This window comes from Momordica charantia, assembly GCF_013281855.1.
Source record: "Momordica charantia cultivar OHB3-1 chromosome 8 unlocalized genomic scaffold, Mcharantia_2.0 BLBB01000008.1, whole genome shotgun sequence".
NCBI lineage: Eukaryota > Viridiplantae > Streptophyta > Magnoliopsida > Cucurbitales > Cucurbitaceae > Momordica > Momordica charantia.
This window is the reverse complement of record NW_028275166.1, coordinates 23,272,194-23,292,960: the sequence shown is the minus strand read 5'-3', so window position 1 is coordinate 23,292,960 and position 20,767 is coordinate 23,272,194. Positions and strand designations below refer to the sequence as shown.

At 34.4% G+C, this 20,767-nt stretch overlaps 2 long non-coding RNA genes across 2 annotated transcripts; one reads left to right on the top strand and one right to left on the bottom strand.

Moving 5' to 3' along the window:
* The first annotated feature begins 6,826 nt into the window (after window positions 1-6,826).
* On the top strand, window positions 6,827-12,541 carry LOC148209814 (uncharacterized). The gene is made up of 3 exons (XR_015792999.1): window positions 6,827-10,452; window positions 12,143-12,232; window positions 12,340-12,541. It is a non-coding gene; the product is annotated as an uncharacterized LOC148209814 (long non-coding RNA).
* A 1,652-nt stretch (window positions 12,542-14,193) lies between these two features.
* On the bottom strand, window positions 14,194-16,328 carry LOC148209813 (uncharacterized). The gene is made up of 2 exons (XR_015792958.1): window positions 15,940-16,328; window positions 14,194-14,455 (listed from the first exon to the last, which is right to left on the bottom strand). It is a non-coding gene; the product is annotated as an uncharacterized LOC148209813 (long non-coding RNA).
* Window positions 16,329-20,767: the final 4,439 nt, after the last annotated feature.

The following is a 20,767-nucleotide window of genomic DNA, read 5'->3' as shown; positions in this document are numbered from 1 at the left end:
ACCCACTCCGATGACTGGTTTCCTATTTCTGTGTTGCTTTCAACACAGACGAGGACATTGTTTACAATTGCATTTGACTCCGCCATATACCTTTTCAGATGCTCTTTTAATATTCTACAGTTTTTCTTGATGTGACCTTTTTTGTGGCAGTGAAAAAATTCAACATCTCTCTTCCAATCCCTCCTACTATGCTTCTGCTACCTGTCATCAGACGCAACATTCTCTTTACCTTTTTCGACAGCCAATGCTGAGCCTTGTACGGAAGTAGATTCTTTTCCACTCCCCTTTCTACGAATTTCTTCAGCAATTGCCGCATCACAAATTTCTGAAAATTTCAAAGATTTATCTCCTAACGAATTGGACACTGCTGTCTTCATCGTTTCCCAACTTTCAGGTAAAGATGTTAGCAACTGAATAGCATTCACTTCGTCACTAAAAGTAATCTTAACTGATGCCAATTGATTGATTAATTTTGTGACCTCATTTATGTGGGAATTGACAGAAGTATTCTCTTCCATTTGAATGTTAAAGAATCTCCTTACGAGATATACCTTATTATTAGCTGAGGGTTTCTCGTACCTATTCTCCAATGCTTTCATCAGATCTATTGCTGTCGTTTCGTTTGCTACGAGACTTGCCACATTCATCGACAAACACAATCTGATAAAGGCAACTGCCTCTTCATTCGTCTCCACCCAATCTTTATCTTTCATCCCTGCTGGTCGTTCCTTTAAAGCTTTATTCAACTTATTGCAGGTCAAGTAATCCTTAATATTCATCTTCCAATATTCGAAATTGGCCCCATCGAACTTCATGATTCCTTCAAAACCTGACTTCTCTGTTGATCCCATGATCTCTAAACCAAACGCTCTGATACCAATTGTTGGGAAAAAATAATATAGATCAATCGATCCTCCTGTAAGTTCTTCAAACAGGAACTATTTGATTTTCCCCTTCCACAAGCTAACAGCAGATAAGTAAGTAACAATAACAAAGGAATAAGAGATAGTGATAGAAAAGCTTAACACTACAGGGATTATATTGGTTCGCCCCTATCTTGGTACTACGTCCAGTCTTCTGCAAAAAAGTAGGTTCAACTATAGTTGAGAATATTACAATGGAGATCTCACTTAAGATATTACTATCTTGCTTCTAAGTACCTTAACAATGGCTACCTAGGATTACACAATTGAAAATACCCTCACTAAACCCACGAGATACAAACTCTTTTTTTCATACACTGTCCACAACCACTCAAGTCTCTCTTATTTGGACTCTGTACAAATGAAACCTTAACAAAAGGGTTCTATTTATAAGAAGTCAAATATTCCAATCTTTATAGGAAAATAATTTTGTAATCCTTATAAGACAATAATATCCTACTCCTTGTAGGAATTGGTAGTAGTGTTTGAAAATCCTTTTCCTCGTAGGACACGGGTCATTTGTTTTGGCTCCATTATCCGAACATTACATTCTCCGATTTCATGGTTTAGATTACGGTTTAGTCCAAACCCAACACAATCCAAGTTTGGGTTTTCTTCCCTTGTTTCATATATGTCTTTTTGTTAGTAGGATTACTCAAGTTAAAGAAAAACACTTTTGACATCCATTTGATGAAATAAAGTTGTTACATATGAAAGCATCAGACTTGGATACAAAGGAATGATTCTTGCTTTCTTGATAACCAAAAAGTTTGCTAAAGGGGGTCTATATAAGAAGATTGAAAATACACTGATGCACAAAGGATGTGGCATATAAGGCAACTACAGGAAAAGAAACTTGGTGAAATTATGGTGAAATTATGGCCAACAGTAGAAAATTGGTACTGCCCCATCTACCACGATTTGGTTGATAATCACCATAATTGGTCAAATATTTAATACCACAGCAGCAGAAATTGTATGACAGCAATGTAATGACAGCTCACAGCAGCAACAACAGTATAACATTTGAGGATACTATTATAATGTGTGCAAGACAAGATTAGCATGATCTTGATCTTGGCACTTCACTCTTTTATCATATTTCCTCACAATGGGGTGAGCTTCGCGAATGCCAAGTTTGCTTCTGAGTTCCCTAAATGCTGACTTGATAGGTGGCTAAGTTGAAGATTTGAAGGCACATGACGAGTTATAAGGTGTCCTAGAGCCACTTTTAACCGTATAAAATGATAGTCCATCTCAATGTGTTTTGTCCTTGCATGAAACACCCGATTGATTGTCATGTGAAGAGCACCCATGTTGTCGCAAAACAATTGAGGTGATTTGATTAGTGTAACGCCAATGTCTTTGAGTATAAAGGTTAACCATGTTAGTTCAGCTGTGGTTGTTGCTATGGCTCGATATTCCGCTTCTGAACTTGATCGTGCTACTGTTGGTTGCTTCTTTGAGGCCCACGAGATGCAATTTGATCGTAGGAAGACACAGAATCATGTGGTGCTTCTTCTTGTATCAGGGCAACCTCCCCAATCTACATCACAAAATGCATATAAGTTTAGTGAACTATTTTTGTAAAAGGACATACCATATTCCATGGTGCCTTTTAGATATCGTAGAATTCGCTTGATGGCTTTCAAATCCTTAAGCTTTGGTTGTTGGAGGTGCTGACACACTTTATTAACTGCATGTATAATATTTGGTCTTGTTAGAGTGAGATACTGGAGTGAACCAGCAAGGCTTCTATATCCTGCTGCATCAACAAGGTTATTGTCATTGGTCGCAGCTACTATAGAGGTTGTCATAGGTGTAATGTATTGAGCAGCCTCCAACATCTTGGTCTTGTTAAGTAGATCTTTGGAGTATTTTCCTTGGGTGAGCATCATTCCAAAGGTAGTTTTGTAAACTTCCACTCCAAGGAAGAAGTGTATCCGACCCAAGTCCTTTAACACAAATTCAGAACTCAACGTGCTAATTAATTGCTCCATGTGAGCTATGTGATTTCCTGTAAGAATGATGTCATCTACATAGATAAGCATTAGTAACAAAGTTGAGTTTTGTTTAAAAATAAAGAGTGATGCATCAGAGCAGGAGCAAATAAACCCAGTATGTAAGAGAAATTGAGATAATCTTTCAAACCATGCTCTCGGTGCTTGTTTGTCTCCCTAGAGCAATGTTTTGAGTTTGCATACGTAACTAAGTAGTTGTGGGTGCTCGAAGCCAGGAGGTTGAGCCATGAACACTTTCTCTTTGAATAAGCCATGAAGGAATGCATTATTTACATCCAATTGTCTAAGGGGCCGTCCAAAAGTCACTGTTAAAGCCAAGACCAATCGAATGGTGTTTGGTTTTACAACAGGACTAAATGTTTCCTCATAGTCTATGCCTTCGACTTGGAAGTATCCTTGAGCTACTAAGCGAGCCTTGAACCATTCAATGGAGCCATATTCTTTAAGTTTTGTCTTGTATATCCATTTGGAACCCAAATATTTGTATTTAATGGCCTTGGGACAAGTTCCAATGTGTGGTTTTCCTCAAGTGCTCTCATTTCTTCTTCTATAGCTGCCTTCCAATGTGGAATCTTCATTGCTGTCTTATAACCTTTTGGCTACGTTTTCTAATTTGTAGCAACAAGAGCTTGATTTCCTCTAGATATCTGCAAGTTTTGGTAAAGGTTGGGATCTAATTGAGGGTCCAATCGTAATTTTCTCCTTGTAATCATTTGGTGAGTATTTTTACATTGGTTGTTGCTATTTTCTTGATTCCTCACTACTTGGTCGTCACTACTTGGTCGTCCTTGTAATCAGATGGATAATGTCTTTCCTCAAGTGGCAACCTTAGTTGCTACTGATTTGTGCTGTAATGGGAGGTTGAAGTGTCTGTTAGCTTGTTCCCTACAATTGGAGTTTGTCTTTCCTCAATTTGAAATCTATTTTCTTGTTGGTTTATGATAACATGTTCCCTTATGTTGTCTTCTGATTGCATTAACTCTGCAATTGAGTGGTGTTCTTCTTCATGTGTATTTTGATTGCTGGCTGAGATTAGTTCAGATGGTGCAGTGCAATCCATAAAATTGAATTTTTTGCTTCTTTGTGCAGCTTCCTCAATAGGCATGGTCTCTTTTTCCTTGCTTTCACCAACTGTCCATGCTTCTAAATCTGTAAATTCAGTGATAGAAATGGACTTGTTCTCCTCTCCGGAGGTTAGTGCTAGAGAGTTAAAGGGAAAAACATCTTCATAAAAAATGACATTCCTTGACATATAGACTCTATTTGTTTTGGGGTATAGACACCTAAATCCCTTGTGAATAGGACTATAGTCTATAAAAACGTAAGGATAAGTTCGTTTGGCAAACTTGTCCTTGTTATACATCCTCAAGTAAGGGTAGCAAAGACATCCAAAAATATTGATGCAGTCATAAGTAGGTTGCTTGCTGAAGAGAATTAAATAGGGACACTTCATATCAAGTACCTTGGTTGGCATTCGATTTGTAGTTAGAAAGGCATTTACCCAGTAGAGGTTTTAGACTGATAGAGGAGAGCTAAGCTGGTTTCTACTATGTGTCTATGTTTTCTTTCTAATAGTTCATTTTTTTGGGGTGTATAAGGACAAGAAAATTGATGATGGATACCACTATTTTATAGATGACATTTTAAAAGCTAAGGACTGAAATTCTCCTCCCCATCACTTTGAAAATTTTTGATCTTTTTCTCAAGTTGGTTTTCTACGAGTTTTTGAAACTTAACAAAACACTCAAAGAAGTCAGATTTTCTTTTTAGGAGGTAAAGCCAAGTAAATCTAGAGTGGAGATCAACACAACTAGCACAGTATTTAAAATGTTGACAAGAAGTTATAGGGGCTGGGCCCCAAAGATCACACTGTATTTTTTGTAATGGAATAAGACATGTTCTTAGACAATTTAAAAGGCAATTGACAGCTCTTACTCATTTGACAGTACAAATAGAGTTATTTTGTCAACTAGAAACATCTAACAAATGTGAATCGTGTAGATGTTTTAAAGAAGTATCATTCAAGTGCCCCATACGTCTATGCCATATAGAGTATGGAGCCTTATTCAAACTAGAAATGGCAAGAAAAGCAGAAAAATTCAAATGGTCTTTCCCCTATTCTTTCAAAGCATACAAGCCGGCAGTCTTATGTCCCTTGCCCAATACTATTCCGTGCTTGTTTTCAATGACAAAATTGTCAGCATTCAAAGTAATAGAGCAATCATTATCTATAGTTAGTTTACTTATAGATAATAGATTCTCTTTCATGCTTGGCACAACTAAGATATTTTTTAATGCAAGAGTGTTGTAATCAGTCTTAATATTGTGAAAGCCAATATGAGATATGTTTAATCCTTATCCATTTCATAAGGTGTTTTGTAAGAGATCTTACCAGGATCATTCACAATATGAGTTGTGGCACCCGAGTCAGCGTACATGTTAGGATCAGTTTGGTCATTCAAAGTCAATGCAGTCAATGCTTGTGGAATATCCTCTGACTGGTATGCATGATCAAATCTTTTCCAACATTCTAATGCTGAATGGTTCAGTTTCCCATATATTTGACATGTTACACCATTGTTTTGTTTGAAGAGATCGTTGTCTTGTTGTTGGCAGAGAGATTTTCATGATTTTTGTAAGAAAAATGACCTTGTGTGCTGCCTTGTTTTGTTGGAATTGGGGCAGTATGAAGGAATCTTCTTTGTTGAAATCATCTTCCTTTTGAGCTGAAGCTTCTTCCTCTTCCTCTTGATTTGCCGCGTTGGCGAAAGAAGGCATAATTGTGATCAAGTTGATTGGATTTTTCTTCCTTCGCATCAGTTTGTAGTTGTGGCTCGTGTGTTTTTAGTGCTAAGACAAACTGGTTGTATATCAGATATGGAGCTTTTGATAGCGTAAAAAGTCTTTGCATTTGCCACCAAGACCTCTAGAAAGATGGAAAATCTTTGTGGTATCATCAACTGGCTTCTTCATTGCATCTAATCCATCACATATTGACTTGAATTTCTTTAAGAAATCATCTAGGCTTTGGCTTCCTTTCTTCATACTTACCAACATTTCATTTAAATGAATTTCATTTTCCTTGGTCAAGGTCAGGATTTGCTCCTCAAGGGAGTTCCATACCTGTTGCGCACAATCTGTTCCCTCAATTGTTGCAAGCACTTCCTCAATGATAGTTCCTAAAAGCCATGAAGTAATTAATTAGTTCATTGTTGTTGAGCCACTTTGTGTGATTTGGAATTGCAGATGTTTGCCCTTGTCTTTAGTTACTTTTTCTAGTGGACTACATTCACATAGGTGGTGCTCTACTCCAAAATTACGAACCAAAGGTAGGATTTGTGTCCTCCACAGTAGGTAGTTTGAGTGGTTAAGTTTGATTCAAACCGAGCTAGAACATTGGTGGAAATTTTGAATTGAGAGTTCAGGTTCTAAGTTGGCCATGAGACTAGTATTCACGAATAGGTTCCTTTCTATAAATTCCTTTAGTGCACCAAGGCTCTGATACCATTAAATAAATCAGACTTGGATACAAAGGAATGATTCTAAGTCTGCTACAAGGGGGCCTATATAAGAAGATTAAAAATACACTGAAGCACAAAGGATGTGTCATAGGATGTGTCATATAAGGCAATTAAAGGAAAGGAAACTTGGTATAATTATGGTGAAATTATGGTGATATGAAACCCTAGAAAATTGCAGACAAAAACTCTTCCACCTAAAGAGAACCCCTAACTGTCAATTTCAAAAACCCCAGATCAAATAGTGCAATTTGAAGGGAAGATTAGACGAGGATTACCTTGATGATCAAAGACCAAGAGGTAAGGAGAACTGGTTTCCTACTCAAGATTGAACACTCCACAAGAAGGTTGATCAAACCTAGCTTGAATGTTCCTGGTTTGCAACCTAGATCAAAAATTGCAAAGTTGATGAATCCTTAGTCATCACAATAAAACTCTCCAAATTCATTCTGTAAAAATTGATCGTTCTGGTCACAAGATTAAATCCCTAATCTCAAAGGAAGCTAAAAGACTATACTACCTCCAATTAAAAGTGACATAGTTGATTTAAAAAAACACCTAAAAATTGATAAATTCAATACCCACATCATTGTGCTAAAAATATAAAAGGCCTAAAAATGAGATAGATATCCATTTAAAAAAATAAAAAAATAAATAATAACTTTGTTAATACAAAGTTCTGTCATCTTCTTCTCGTGTCTTCATTTGGCTTCATCTTCGTCTCGTATATTCATTTGGTACCATGAATAAAGTTTTTTCCCATCTTTATCCTCTTGATGTCCATTAGTGGAGCTCACTACTGCTTGGATGTGAGAATCAAAGGCTAGTTGTAACTGTTTGGCCCTTGAACGAGTGATTGGTCCTGGCGGCAAGGCTAATGCATCTTGGTTCATATAATCTTCTCCCCCTTTTGAAGGATTCATCATCGAATCAAAATTGTCACCTACATCAAAAGGAGTCAAGTCAAATACATTAAAAGTAGTACTCATGCCATACTTACCTTGGAGGTTAATTTGATAGGCATTGTCATTGATTTTCTTCGACACTTGGAAAGGTCCATCTCCCCTTGGGTTTAACTTAGAATCTCGCTGATGTGGGAATCGTTCCTTTCGAAATTGAACCCAGACCCAATCTCCCTCTTTGAATACAATAGGCTTTCGGTGTTGATTGACCCTCGCTGCTACTTTGGTGTTTTGTTTATCACTCCTTTCCTTAACCTCTTTATATAGCTCCCGAATGGCTGTTGCCTTTTTGTCAGCTTGAAAATTCACAACCTTTCTTATACCGTATCACGTAGGGAAAAGTTTCTATGAACTCCAACCATTTTGCATGCCTTTTATTTAGCTTTTGTTGGCCCTTCAAATGCTGTAAGCTTTGGTGATTAGTGTGAATAACAAATTCCTTTGGCCACGAATCGTGCTGCCACATTTGCAGTGCTCTCACCAAGGCATAAAGCTCTTTGTTGTATGTAGAGTACGTCAGAGTTGCTCCACTCAACTTTTTGCTAAAGTACATCAATGGTCTTTGGTTCTGCATTAAAATAGCTCCAATCCCTATTCCACTTGCATCACACTCAATTTTAAACGTTAGTTAAAAGTTAGGTAAGGCAAGTAAAGGTGCATTACATAATTTATCTTTCAACTCATTGAATGCATAGTCTTGAGCTTTACCCCACTCAAATTTCATATTTTTCTTAATAAGCTCATTAAGTGGTGCAGCTATGGAACTAAAGTCTCTAATGAACCGCCTATAGAAACTAGCTAGTCCATGAAAGCTCTTAATTTCACTAGCATTCTTAGGTGTGGGCTACTCCCTAATGACTTTAAACTTCTCAGTATCAACTTCCACTCCCTCTTTAGTTATAACAAATCCTAGGAAGTTTATCCTTTCCATGCAAAAATTACACTTTTTAAGATTAGCATAAAGTTTTTCTTTTCGAAGTGCAATCAGAACATACTTAACATGCTGAACATGATCCTCTAGTGTTCTAGAATATATCAAAATGTCATCAAAATAAACCACAACAAACTCTGCCAAAAAGTCACACAATACATGGTTCATAAGTCGCATAAAAATACTAGGTGCATTGATCAAGCCAAATGGCATAACCAACCAGTCATATAATCGCTCTGTCGTCCGCCGTCCAAGCTCGTCGCCGCCCCATTCCCCATTCCTTCTTCCTCACTGCCACGAACATCCCCCCACCCCTAAATCTAACCTCCAAACCCAACTTCCTCCATTTCGCTTTTGAGGTACGTTTCTTTTAATTGCTTTCATATCTCATATTGAAAATGTCTTTTGTCATAAAAATGATTTCTATACTAACCAAGTGAACAAGTTTAGAAACTTTAATCAATGAGGTCATCATGACAAATTGTGGGTTTAGGTAGTTCCACTATTCATTTTTTAGCTTGCACCTTTATTCTTTTTTTAGTCAACTGAAAGTTCTGTTCCTTGGAGGGGCTGCCCACATTTTTTTGGGAAAGAAACAAAGAAAAAGAGAAGCAATGATGAAGGTTGGGAAGACAAGAGACTAGAAAAAGTTAGGTCATAATTAAGGAACAAAGACGATAAAAGGTAAGGAAAGTGAGTGGGGAAGAAAAATGAGGCTTCTAATGTTGGGGAAGAAAATATTGAGAAAGATGATTTCACTCGAGAAACTCTGTTTTCTCCTAAGGAACAAGTTGAGAAGGATAAGGTGTCTCTTCTTTTTCCAAATCTCCTATTTGTTGAAAGATTGAGTCTGATTTTGTGTTTTAGCTTTTGGATTAAATGATGTTGTCATGTTGTCTATTTCATGGTTTCATTATTAATAGTTCATAGGGTTGAAGTATTTGAGAAGTGAGTTTGAACAATAAACAAACTATCTATGTATAGATACATTTTCTAAGATCCTTTTTACATTAAGAAATGTATCAGGAAGTACTCATTTTTATAGTAAGTCCCCCATTTATCAAAGCTAGGTGGAGAAGACATCAAGGTATTGTCCTTTATAATTTTATCTCTTAAGAATGTTCATGGACTTTTCCATTCTTATGTTGTCGACAAGCTACTACTTGTTTCAACAAAAAGGTTTTCTAATTAATTTCTCATCATGTTATTATTTCATTATATAGGTTTGGTGTAGCCGATGACAAGGATTTAGATCTAAAGGTCTACCTAATATTGAAACTTTGACAACAAGACATGTAAGTGCTTTCATTCTTCTCAATTGAATAATTATTGGTATGAGTTAATGTGTAATTGATTATTTTCCCATTTCATTTTTTATCTCTTTTAGGTAGACTGAATGCATAGATGTAATTATTATTCCATCTTAGTTCATGGAAGTTATGGTTGTTAAACATAGGCTAACTTTCACCTTAACCATTTTTTGTACAAACATTTGCTGCTAGTTTTATAACTCTAAAGCATCTATTGTCTAGTATTGTTTCATTAAGAAATGTTAGAGTTTACAAATCGTCCCATACATAAGGCTTCCTACTAAACTATCATATGGAACTGACTTTATCTCTTCAATTTCATCTGATGTAGAAGGACACTGACATGTTGACAGCTTAAAATGTTGGGCTAATGTAGTTTTAATTGTCTTAGCAGACTCCAAATGGAAACGTTTTATCACCTTGTTCAAGTATTCAGCTTGTGATATAAACAATGAGCTTCTTTGACAGCCTCTATGAAGCTCCATACCCAGAATTTTCTTGGCTTGGCCAAAGTCTTTCATCTCAAATTCACTTATAAGTTTATATTTTATCTTCTCAATCTCGCTTTTATCTTTAGGAGGGAGCTGACAGAGTTCATACTTTGGCACATATATTTTTCGTAGTATATGTGCTATCTTGTTTTTTGGCTTCCTCGTTCAAGTAATCTTGCGTTTTGTTGGCCGCCGCATGTTGGAGATTGAAAATTTTTGTTGAGCGAAAGATTTGATCGAATACTTTTGGGCAATACCCTTGGCATGAACCACATATACTGTAACGGTGTATTGAGGTATGGTTCTTGATCACTGTTAACACCTCATGTTATTGACTATATTCTTGAGCTTAAACATATCGTATGATCTTGAGAAGCATGTTGGTCATAGTAGAATTATTCATTGTGTCATTTACCACCCCATAAAATCAATTAGGCATTATGTTTTCATGTCTTCTCAAGGAATGGAGAATGTATATATATAGTTTCGTTTCATTTTGGTGTGGAGAAAGAAAATAAAATACATGGGTACTACATTGGAGGAGATCAAAATAATTGCTAAAGCAATAAATTGCATTGAATTGAATGAGAGAAAAGGATGTACATATATATAGTGCAAAAGGCAGAGGGTGATCATTCCCTTAATTTTATTATTGAGAGGGGAGGGAGCACTTAGTTTTCATTTCTTTTGTCCCTCCCTCAGTTTTAGCTTCTATTTTCTATCCTTCTTTGCAAGTTAGCACTTTGGCACTAGTGGAGTGTGTTCAAACTTTTTTGTCATTCATATTCTTTCCTTTCATTACTTTTACTAATTGTGAAAGCTCGTTCTTGCAATGAGAAATGTGTTAGATAATGTTTCTGTTTCGTTTGTGTTTGTTAAAGCTATGTTGTTTAGATTTATGTGTTCATATCTTGTTTCTGGTTGTCTCTCTTTCGTTCTGGCTGCTTCTGTGGTCTCTTTTGTGAATATTGTGCATTGATTTTAGGCTTGACTTGCTTATGTAAGATTGTGCAAGTAGCCAATTAAGACTTAGTGTTTATATGTGTCATGCATATAGTATAATGTCTAGTTGAATAGTTGTGTAGTTTAAAGTTTAGTTGGATAATTTTGTGGCTATCTTGCAGCAAAGATAGCCAATTAAGACTTATTGTTTATATTTGTGTCATGCATATAGTTGAAAGTCTAGTTGGATAATTTTCTGGCTATCCTACAGCAAAGATAGTCAATTAAGGTTTAGATAAGTAGCTTGTTTTTGTTTGTTAGTGTTCAACATTTGTGTTGTTTCTAAATCAGTTTTATTTAGGTAAAGTCTTTAGTATTTTGAGAATTTAAAAAACCGTTTGATATTGTCTTTTTGCGTCTTTGTTTTTGTGAAAGAAGGGTTTTGTGTGAGTAATTTGAAGGGAAGAAAAAGATCTTAGGTGCTTATTGTGATTGTTAGCTCTCTATTGAGGCACTACAGGCTATGAAAGTGTGTTGATACAAAAAAAAAAGTTTGCTATGAAAGTGTGTTGATACCAAAAAAAAAGTTTGCTGATCCTTTGTTTATATTTTGTAATTGTTAAAACTGATTACATAGTGGATGACCTAAAATGGATGTAGATCCTTTATGGATGGAACAAAAAATTTGTATCTATGGTATCCAAAAATTTGTATCTATGATATCCAAAAATTTGTGTCTAGGTGTAGTTTCTTATAGATAAGTGTCACATTCTTATGAATTGTAGACAAGCTTATGATTTTAAAAAATGTGTTTGTTAACAGTGTTGAAAATTAGCTTAACATGTGTTTGTTGTTTTTCACGAAGTTTACTTAAAGGTCTGAAATATAATTTTCTTTTCTACTACGTTAACCTTTACAATGATTAGATAAAGGAAGTAAACTCAGTGTAAGAAGATTTGAAAGTTTAGGTTCTCCACTTTTGTATATATTTGCCGAAGTTAGATTCGTGTTTTCTTAATTGTTTGTTTTGAATATGTTGTTCAGCATGTGGAAGCGAGAGTTGAAGGAAGCAAGGCCGAGAGTTTCTGTAATATGTTAGCTACATTTTGTAGTTTGACCTTTCACGTTTACACGGTATGAACTCTAACAACATATAATAGTAATATGTTAGGTACATTTGTTGTAGTTTGACCTTTCGCAGATACTATTGTGAAATATTTGAGGTTTTTTTCATTGCTTAGGTCTTCCAAGAAAAGCCTGGAGAACCATGGCGGGTAGCTACTTGGAATATTTAAAAGATGACTGTTGGGCCATTTTTTTGTTGGGTTAGCGACTACTTTGTATAGTTTGTTTATGATCAGGGTTGATGGACATGAAAATTCTTTCGTTGGGTATAAAAAATTTACTATATGTATACACTTTATATTTGCAAGTGGGTTTGTGTAGTAATGGATATATATGTTTTTGTATGTAAAATACATCACAATTGACAGGTACTAGGTACAACAATGGAAAGCGATTTTAAAAACATTTCAAAACAAGTTTATATGAAAAGTTACATTTATAAATGTCAACAAAATAGGTTTCATGACAAAAAAAAAAAACATTCAAAACCGTTTCTTGAAAATAAATGTTGACATTATTAAGTATATCATGACAGTTTTAAATTGTCGTTGTAAACCTTTCCGTGACATATATCGAATGTCATTGTTTAATGTTGCATGACATTTTTAAGTTGTCATTATACAATTTTTCGTGATAGTTAAAACTGGCAATATTGACTGTTAAAACTATCACTACAAAAGTTTTCATGACAATTATAAATAGTCGTTTAAAAAAAATTCATGTCAATCTTTAACTGTCGTTAAATACTAGTTCATGACAATTTATAAACTGTCGTCTTTAGGTATTTATTGACAGGAGAACAAAAGTATTTGATTGTTTTAGTGACACTTATAAATTGTAATTAAATGACTTTATGTGACATTTATTGATTGTGATGGAAAATCTATTCATGACAAAGTATAACGGTAGTTGTAAATACATTGATGACAATTTTTCAAATTTGTCATCTTCTCCCCTCTTTCTTGATGCCTTAATAGATGACAATTATATAATTGTTTTGAATTATGTTAATGATAGAATTTAACTGTCATTGAAGGCCGACTTTCTACTAGTGATTACAAGATGATTAACTAGGACGAGAGACAATTCTAAAATACCTTTTCTTTCAAATTGATTTAACTAAAATCTTGCGTATAGCAATCGAACAAGAACTCATCAACTTTAGCTTCTTTAAAATATTTTAGATCACACCTTAATAAAAAAAAAATAAAAAAAAACCCAATTGCGGATATTGAAGTAGGTGTTGTAAAATTGAGGGACAGAATTAGGTACTATTGGAGCATAGAACATAGAGAATATGAATCTTTCCCCTTGAAACTTATATTGAATTTGAAGAGCAAATGTAGAGAATTATTGTTACAGTTTCTTCCTTTTGGATGATTTGTTTGAGTGTATTCTCACCTCCATTTATAGCATACAAAGAATGCATGAACCTTGGTGAGCAACTGTTGCAGTAACATGTGTTACAAAGATTATGCAAAGAAAAATGTGATTGTGTGTGTTTGACACCAAGGCAATAAAGTATGGACATCTAAAAATATTCAATAATAGGTAAATTATACACAAAACTGGTGGTTAAAATCATACTGTAATATATATCCTACAATAAGAAAATTTGACAATTTTGGAATATGAAAAAAATACGAGTTTCAAGCGTTGTAAAGTGAAAATTAAAGAGGTGTTGCTGGTTTTTTCACTTATTTGTTTTAAGGAAGAAAATGATATTTGTGTTAAAAAGATGATTTATACCAAATTAAATTTAGGTCATTTGATCACACGACCTGCCACAAAACACTCTACAAGTTCTAGAATGAGTCGTGTCGACCACACAGATCCCAACTAGCTACGGATTTTATAGTCAAACTAACATGAATTGATATGTCATTTAAAAATTTAATTGTCTAACGAATTTTGAATTAAAAGAAAATCATAAAAATTGAGTTTCCTTTTAAAATGGGATAAAACACACCTGAGAAGAAAATATTTATAGTTCAAATATTTTATTAGCAACTACAACAAAGTGTGTGCCTCATTGCACACTATTTCATAAACTATTTCATACAAATAAACACAGATGATATTAAAGCAATGCACGTTTTAGGAAGAATGTTAGCCACGTTAGTTACAAAGACAAAATACATTATGACATTTACATGCAAAGTGTTGTGCAATCTAGACGAGGTTGGTGGTAGATCTCGAATCCCAGTAGGCTTGTTGGAGACTTAGTGCTACCTAATAGAAAATTAACGAGAAAAGAGTGAGTTGACAAGCTTAGTAAGTAGTATAATTTTACAAGAAAATAATGTTGAGAAAACCATTAACCTTCTGAGTAATAAACTATAATTTTAGAGACTGTTATGGATATGTTGAGAAATAAATTAACTTGATAACAGATCCTTTTTAAGCCTCCTCCTTGGATAGAAAAACTCATCATTCAATCCATACTCAGGTCATATGGTTACAAAATAATCTCAATGCACAAAATAGAGCAAATTGATCATACTATATACTGCATATAGCAGAGCAAACTCGTCGTACTATGGAAATACATTCAATGCAACTGTATTGAGAAATATTCACCATGGGTATTGACCTTTAGTGGTTTGAAACAATTTCTAGAATAACTTTAATTTTTTTAAATCACGATAAATGATAAATCATAATCATTATAAATCAGCCTCTCATACCATTTAAATCATAATACAATAATTCACTATCCAATATGGAATCACAAATAACTATAATTCGAATAGAGCAATGTTGAAATTTATCTCTCAATGAAACCATAGTTCAATGATCATAAGGCATTTCCAAATTCACATGTTATATTAACTTAAATCATAGCCTAGAAATCTCAAGGTGTAGCCATAAATCATTGAAAATGATTGTAATTCTCAATTAATGGTAAAAGAGGTCATTGTGACTCAATTCATTAATGAATACAAATACCTCAAATTTCATAATATTAAACCATAAGTTCAACTAAATAAACTCAAATAATCTCTTGATACTCCCCCAAAATTTCATTGCTTGCTAAAATAAAATAAGTTACATTAATAAGCATAAATTCTTGGAATCTCCATCATTTTCAAGTACTAAACCCCTGCCAGCTTACTTGAACATACCGTGTCGGAACATGGCCCTACATTGCAATCTCTCCAACCTATCCAACAAGACTTAATGTTGGCACAAGTGCCAACCCAACACTATCTTTGAGATTCTCATTCCCAAAGTAAGGTGTCTAAGATCTTTGGAACACTCACTCATGCCATCACACATGTATGTATATGTCATAGGGGTGTAATCGAAACCGAAACGACCCAACAGTTTTCAGGTCAAAACCGACCCGACCCGACTTGAATTCACTTTTTTTCCCTCCTCCACCACTTTCTTATCCTTCTAACCCTAGGGTTCTTGCCTCTTTTCCATGAAACCAAAATCCAGAAAAAAAGATGATCCAATTATTTTTTGTTTTTTTAAAAGAAACACAAACAGAAGCTCTTACATTTTTTCCCTCTTCACCACTTCACACCAAATTTTTATTGTTTATTTTTTCTAAAAGTTAACCTCAAACACAAGCTTTTTTTATGGAATGGATTTTCGGTTGATTTTTTTCTTTCTTTTTTCAAAAGAAACTAAAAAAGAGAGATGAAATCAACGTTTTTGTTGAGAAATTTCATATGTGTATTGCAAAAAAACCCCAAATCAGCAACAACCTTTGATTTCCATCTCCCATTTCAAATCCTTCGATCGAAACACCTCCAATATCTCAAATACAAGCTCGCCGCCGCCTCCACTGTCGTGAATTCGAGGTCTCCGTTTCCGCCGTGTGTCACCACCGGTAGAAAGTATTGCTTGCCGCCGGGGTTCGTTCAAAGAGAGAGATAGAGAGGGAGTGAGAGGAAGGGAGGGGGGCAAGGTGGGTTACTGTGCAAGTGAGGGAGGGAGAGAGAAGAGGGGAGTGAGAGGTAGGGAGGGGGGCGGCGTGGGTTATGTGAACTGAGGGAGGGAGAGAGAAGAGGGGTTATAAATGACCTAATTTGGTTTAAATCGATCGGTTCGGTTCGGTTTGTTTTCGGTTCGATTTTTTGGGTTGGTTCGATTTCTTTCACCCCTAATATGCAATGAAGTGGCTCACTTAAGCCATAATGCCGATGGTAAGATTTGAGTCGAAGTTGTTGTAAATTAATTTATTATTTGTTAATAGCTAATTCCAAATTGTTGTTAATTAGTTTTGTTATTGGTTAATAGCTTAAGTCTTGTTGTTAATTAGTTTTGTTATTTGTCATAGTTAGTTAAGTTGTTAGATATTTGTTATATTATCCAAATTCTATAGTAGCTTTAGTCTTTAAATAGGCCTATAATACATTCATTTTTTCAATGAGAAGAATATTCTCAATCTACGAGCATTTCTGACTCACGTCTTCTCATTGATCCTTTCCACACATCTGTTTTTCGTTAACACGCTTCCCATATTTGTTTTGAGTGCTATTTCAATGGTGAACTACACCATTTCGAAGGATCTTACTTCTCAGATATTTTTTCTCTCAAATATATTTAACCTTGTTTCTATTCATTTTGATGCATCTTTTGTGTTGTCAAAGTTCCAATTGACCTCCATTTTGAAGCCACACCAGCTCTGTGGCTTCATCCATGGGTCAATCGTTAAGCCCTCCCCTCATCTAGCATCTGCTTCGTCCTCTTATGGGTCCCCATAATCCAATCCTGCATTTGAAGATTGGATTGTGAAGGATCACGCTCTTATGACAGTGATCAATGCTACCTTATCACCTACTAATCTTGCATATGTCGTTGACTGTGAGACATCCAAATAGGTTTGGGACACCTTAATCAAACAATACTCGTCTAATTCACGCATTAATGTCATGATCATCAAATCTGATTTACAATCAATCACAAAGAAACCTTCTGAATCAATTAGTTAGTACATTCGAAGAATCAAAGAACTCAAAGATTAATTGGCGAATGTGTCTGTTATCATCGTCGACGAGGATTTGACATCTATGCCCTAAATTTTCTAGATACGCTTGATTACAATACCTTTCGCACGTCAATGTGTACCTGTGCACGACCAATTACATTTGAGGAGCTTCATGTTTTGTTGGAACCGAAGAAAGTTGCCTTAGAGAAGCAAGTTAAGCGAGATGAAGTCTTTTCTTCCCTTGCTGCACTTCTTGCATCCACTCCCAATTCCTCTAGGAAGCATAATTACAATTCCAATTTTGGATGAGGTCATGGTGTTTCTGGGAAGAGTAGAGGTTTTAACAAATTCAAGTCTCCTCGCTCTATGTTTATACCAAAAACTGAATGAGGTATGATCTGGTCAAGGTCGGCCACATGGGAGAGGTAGTTCGCTTCGACGGGGATGAGTTGCACAAGAGGGCAAACTCTCCAACGCTCAAGTTAGTAAGTAGCTTGGACTCATATCCGACCTTAAATCTGACATGCTTGCTCTAACAGTTGTAACTCCAAGCTACTTACTGACTTGAGCATCGAAGAGTTTGTCCTCTTATGCAGATCATTCCCTGTCGAGGTGAATTAGCTTTCCCACTGACCGACCTTAACCAGGTCATACTTCACTCAGTTGTTGGTATAAACACTCTTAAACGATTGGTAATATGAGTCACGGTCGAGGACTTCTACCTCTGGGTGCATCAATTGGTAAAGCTCCTTCAGATAGTACTTCCTCTTGCATTGTTTGCCATATTTGCTTCAAAACCGGACATAGTGCTCTAGAACGTTTCAACTGGATGAACTACAGCTTTTAGAGACTCTATCCTCCAGTGCAACTTACAGCCATGGTTGCCAATCACAACTATTATACTCTTGCCACAAATAACTCTCTGTGGCTCACTAACTTCAAATGTAATGCCCATGTGACTACAAATCTCAATCAGGTTGCCTCTATTTCTGATTATTCAGGTGATGATTAGGTCGGTGTAGGCAATGGTCAATCTATACCAATTACTCACAAAGGTTGTGGTGTTCTAAATACCTCTTACTCTTCTCTCAATCTCAATAATATATTTCATGTTCCATCAATCTCTTCAAATATGCTCTATATTTATAAACTTTGTGTAGACAACAATTGTTTCATTGTTTTTCGATTCTAATCAATTCTTTCTTCAAGACAAATGTTTGGGCACGATTCTATTCCACGACCTTAGTATCAATGGTTTATATCTTATTCCTTATGTTGCCCTTGTTGTGTCTTTCTCAATACTAGTCTCTAACATCGCTCATGTTGGATCAAAGATACCCTGTCACTTGGCACAACTGGTTAGGATATCTAAATAATTCAATTCATAATTCTATACTTCGTTCTCTGAATTTACCTACTTGTAAACCCACTAGTTGTGTTTGTACACATTGCATCTATGAAAAAATGCATCGTTTTGCCATTTTATGCATCATCCACTGTTTCTTCCTTTCTTTTGGAGCTTATTCATGCTGATTTATGGGGTCCTACCTCTGAAATTTCAATCAATGAATTCAACTACTATGTCTCTTTTATTGATGACTATTCTAAGTATACATGGCTTTATCCATTATCCTTGAAATCTAATGTATGCTCTACTTTTAAATCTTCTTAGCTCAAAAATCAAAATCCTACAAATTGATGGTGGGGGGAATTCATAAACCACACCCTTGGACCCTTCTTCAGTCACACATTTTCCATCAAATGTGTGGAATTTTCTTTCCTTGGACCCTTCTAGACATGTCATTTGTAACAACCGAAAAAAAATATAAATATATATATTTAAATTATTATTATTTTTTAGTTGTTTTCTTTTATTTTCTCAAAGATAAACCTTTTTGGTTTAGAAATTATTTTTGAAAGATAATTTGTTCTTAGAATTTGAAAAAAAAAATAAAAAGAAAGAGTTTTATTAAATCTTTATCTTTTTATTATCCTTTTTAAATAAGGATTGATTAGGATTTGTTATAAAACCCTTAAACCCTAGGTTTTATTTTCTTAAACTGTTAGACCTAGTTTTCTCTCAAAGAGAAAAAAGAAAAGAAAAGAAGAAGAGTTTGGTATTTTCTCTCAAAGATCGGTAAGATTTTCTTCTCATTGTTTTAGTTTTATTTTTCTTGATTTGTAGTTCTTTAATTCAGTTTATTGGAAAAACTTTTGAGGTCTTTGTTTTTTTAGAATAAAAGATTTTAAGAACTTTTTATTCTAAAAATTTTCCAGAATTTTTGATTTGAATCTTTTTATTTATGAAACTGTTTTGAGTTATTTTGAGATTTTTTTTGCATAAAAAGTTTACCTATTTGTATCCTATAAATTATAGTCTGTTGTTATGATTTTTACATGGAAAAATATATGTTTTTTACCAAATTTTAAAGGTTTTCTATAAAGTTTTCAGATCTGATTTTTCTATAAAAATAAATAAATTGTTAATAGTTTTATGGAAAATTCTTGGAAGTTTTATTTTATAAAACAGAAAATTTTTCAGATTTAAAATCCCCAAATTTTCAATTGTTTAGAAGGTTTTTAAGCTGGTTTTATTGAGAAACTTTTTGTAAATTTTGTTCGTATTGATTTATATCGATTCTTCTAATTTTAAAATTTATTATTGTTGAATTTAGAGGCTTTTTAACCTAGTTTTCAGATCTGGTTTTGTAGCCCCAAATCCATACCTTCCTAATTATTTTGCATAAAAAAGTGTTTTGAATGGGAAAATTGGGTAGATAAGATTTGGGTTAGTAATTGGTTGAATTTTAAATCCTTGGATAGGATTTAAGAATTGATTTTGGATATTGGTTGTTTCTAGGCCTCTAAGTTGACAACTACCAAAGAAGAAGTAAATTAGATTCGTAGGATTTCTGAGAGAGGTAAGTAATTTGTCATATCCATTCGAAAAGTGTTGTAAGTAATTTTCCATATCTTTTGGAAAAGTATTGTAAGTAATTTGTCATATCCCTTCGAAAAAGTATTGTAAGTGACTTACCGTATCTTTCGAAAAGTATTGTAAGTAATTTACCATATCCCTTCGAAAAGTATTGTAAGTAATTTGTCATATCCCTTCGACAAAGTATTGTAAGTAATTTACCATATCCCTTCGAAAAGTGTTGTAAGTGATTTGTCGTATTTCAAAAACTAAAATGTATTTTGGATTTGATAGGAAGATTTGAAAATGATATCTTGCATATGAAATTGAAGTTTTATTATAGATTTGAAAACTAATTTGGCAATTGAAATTATGTTTATTTGCAAAGTATTTGAAGTATTCTTAAATGATTTGATAAAGTTTTGTTTAAATGTATTTAAAGGTTTGAAATTGATATTTTGTTTATTTGTGAAATATTTGAAATCATGTTCTGGAGGATTGATAAAGTTTGTTTTAAATTATTTCAATGTTTTCAATTAATTTAATATTGAAAGTAAGTATTTGTTTTGCATTTTATTTGAAAGATATTTTGAATGATTTCATAGGGCTATCCGGATATGCCATGATTTTGTTTTGAGGAACGTTTTGCTTATTTGGGGTAGTAGCCTAATTTGGAATTGATGGA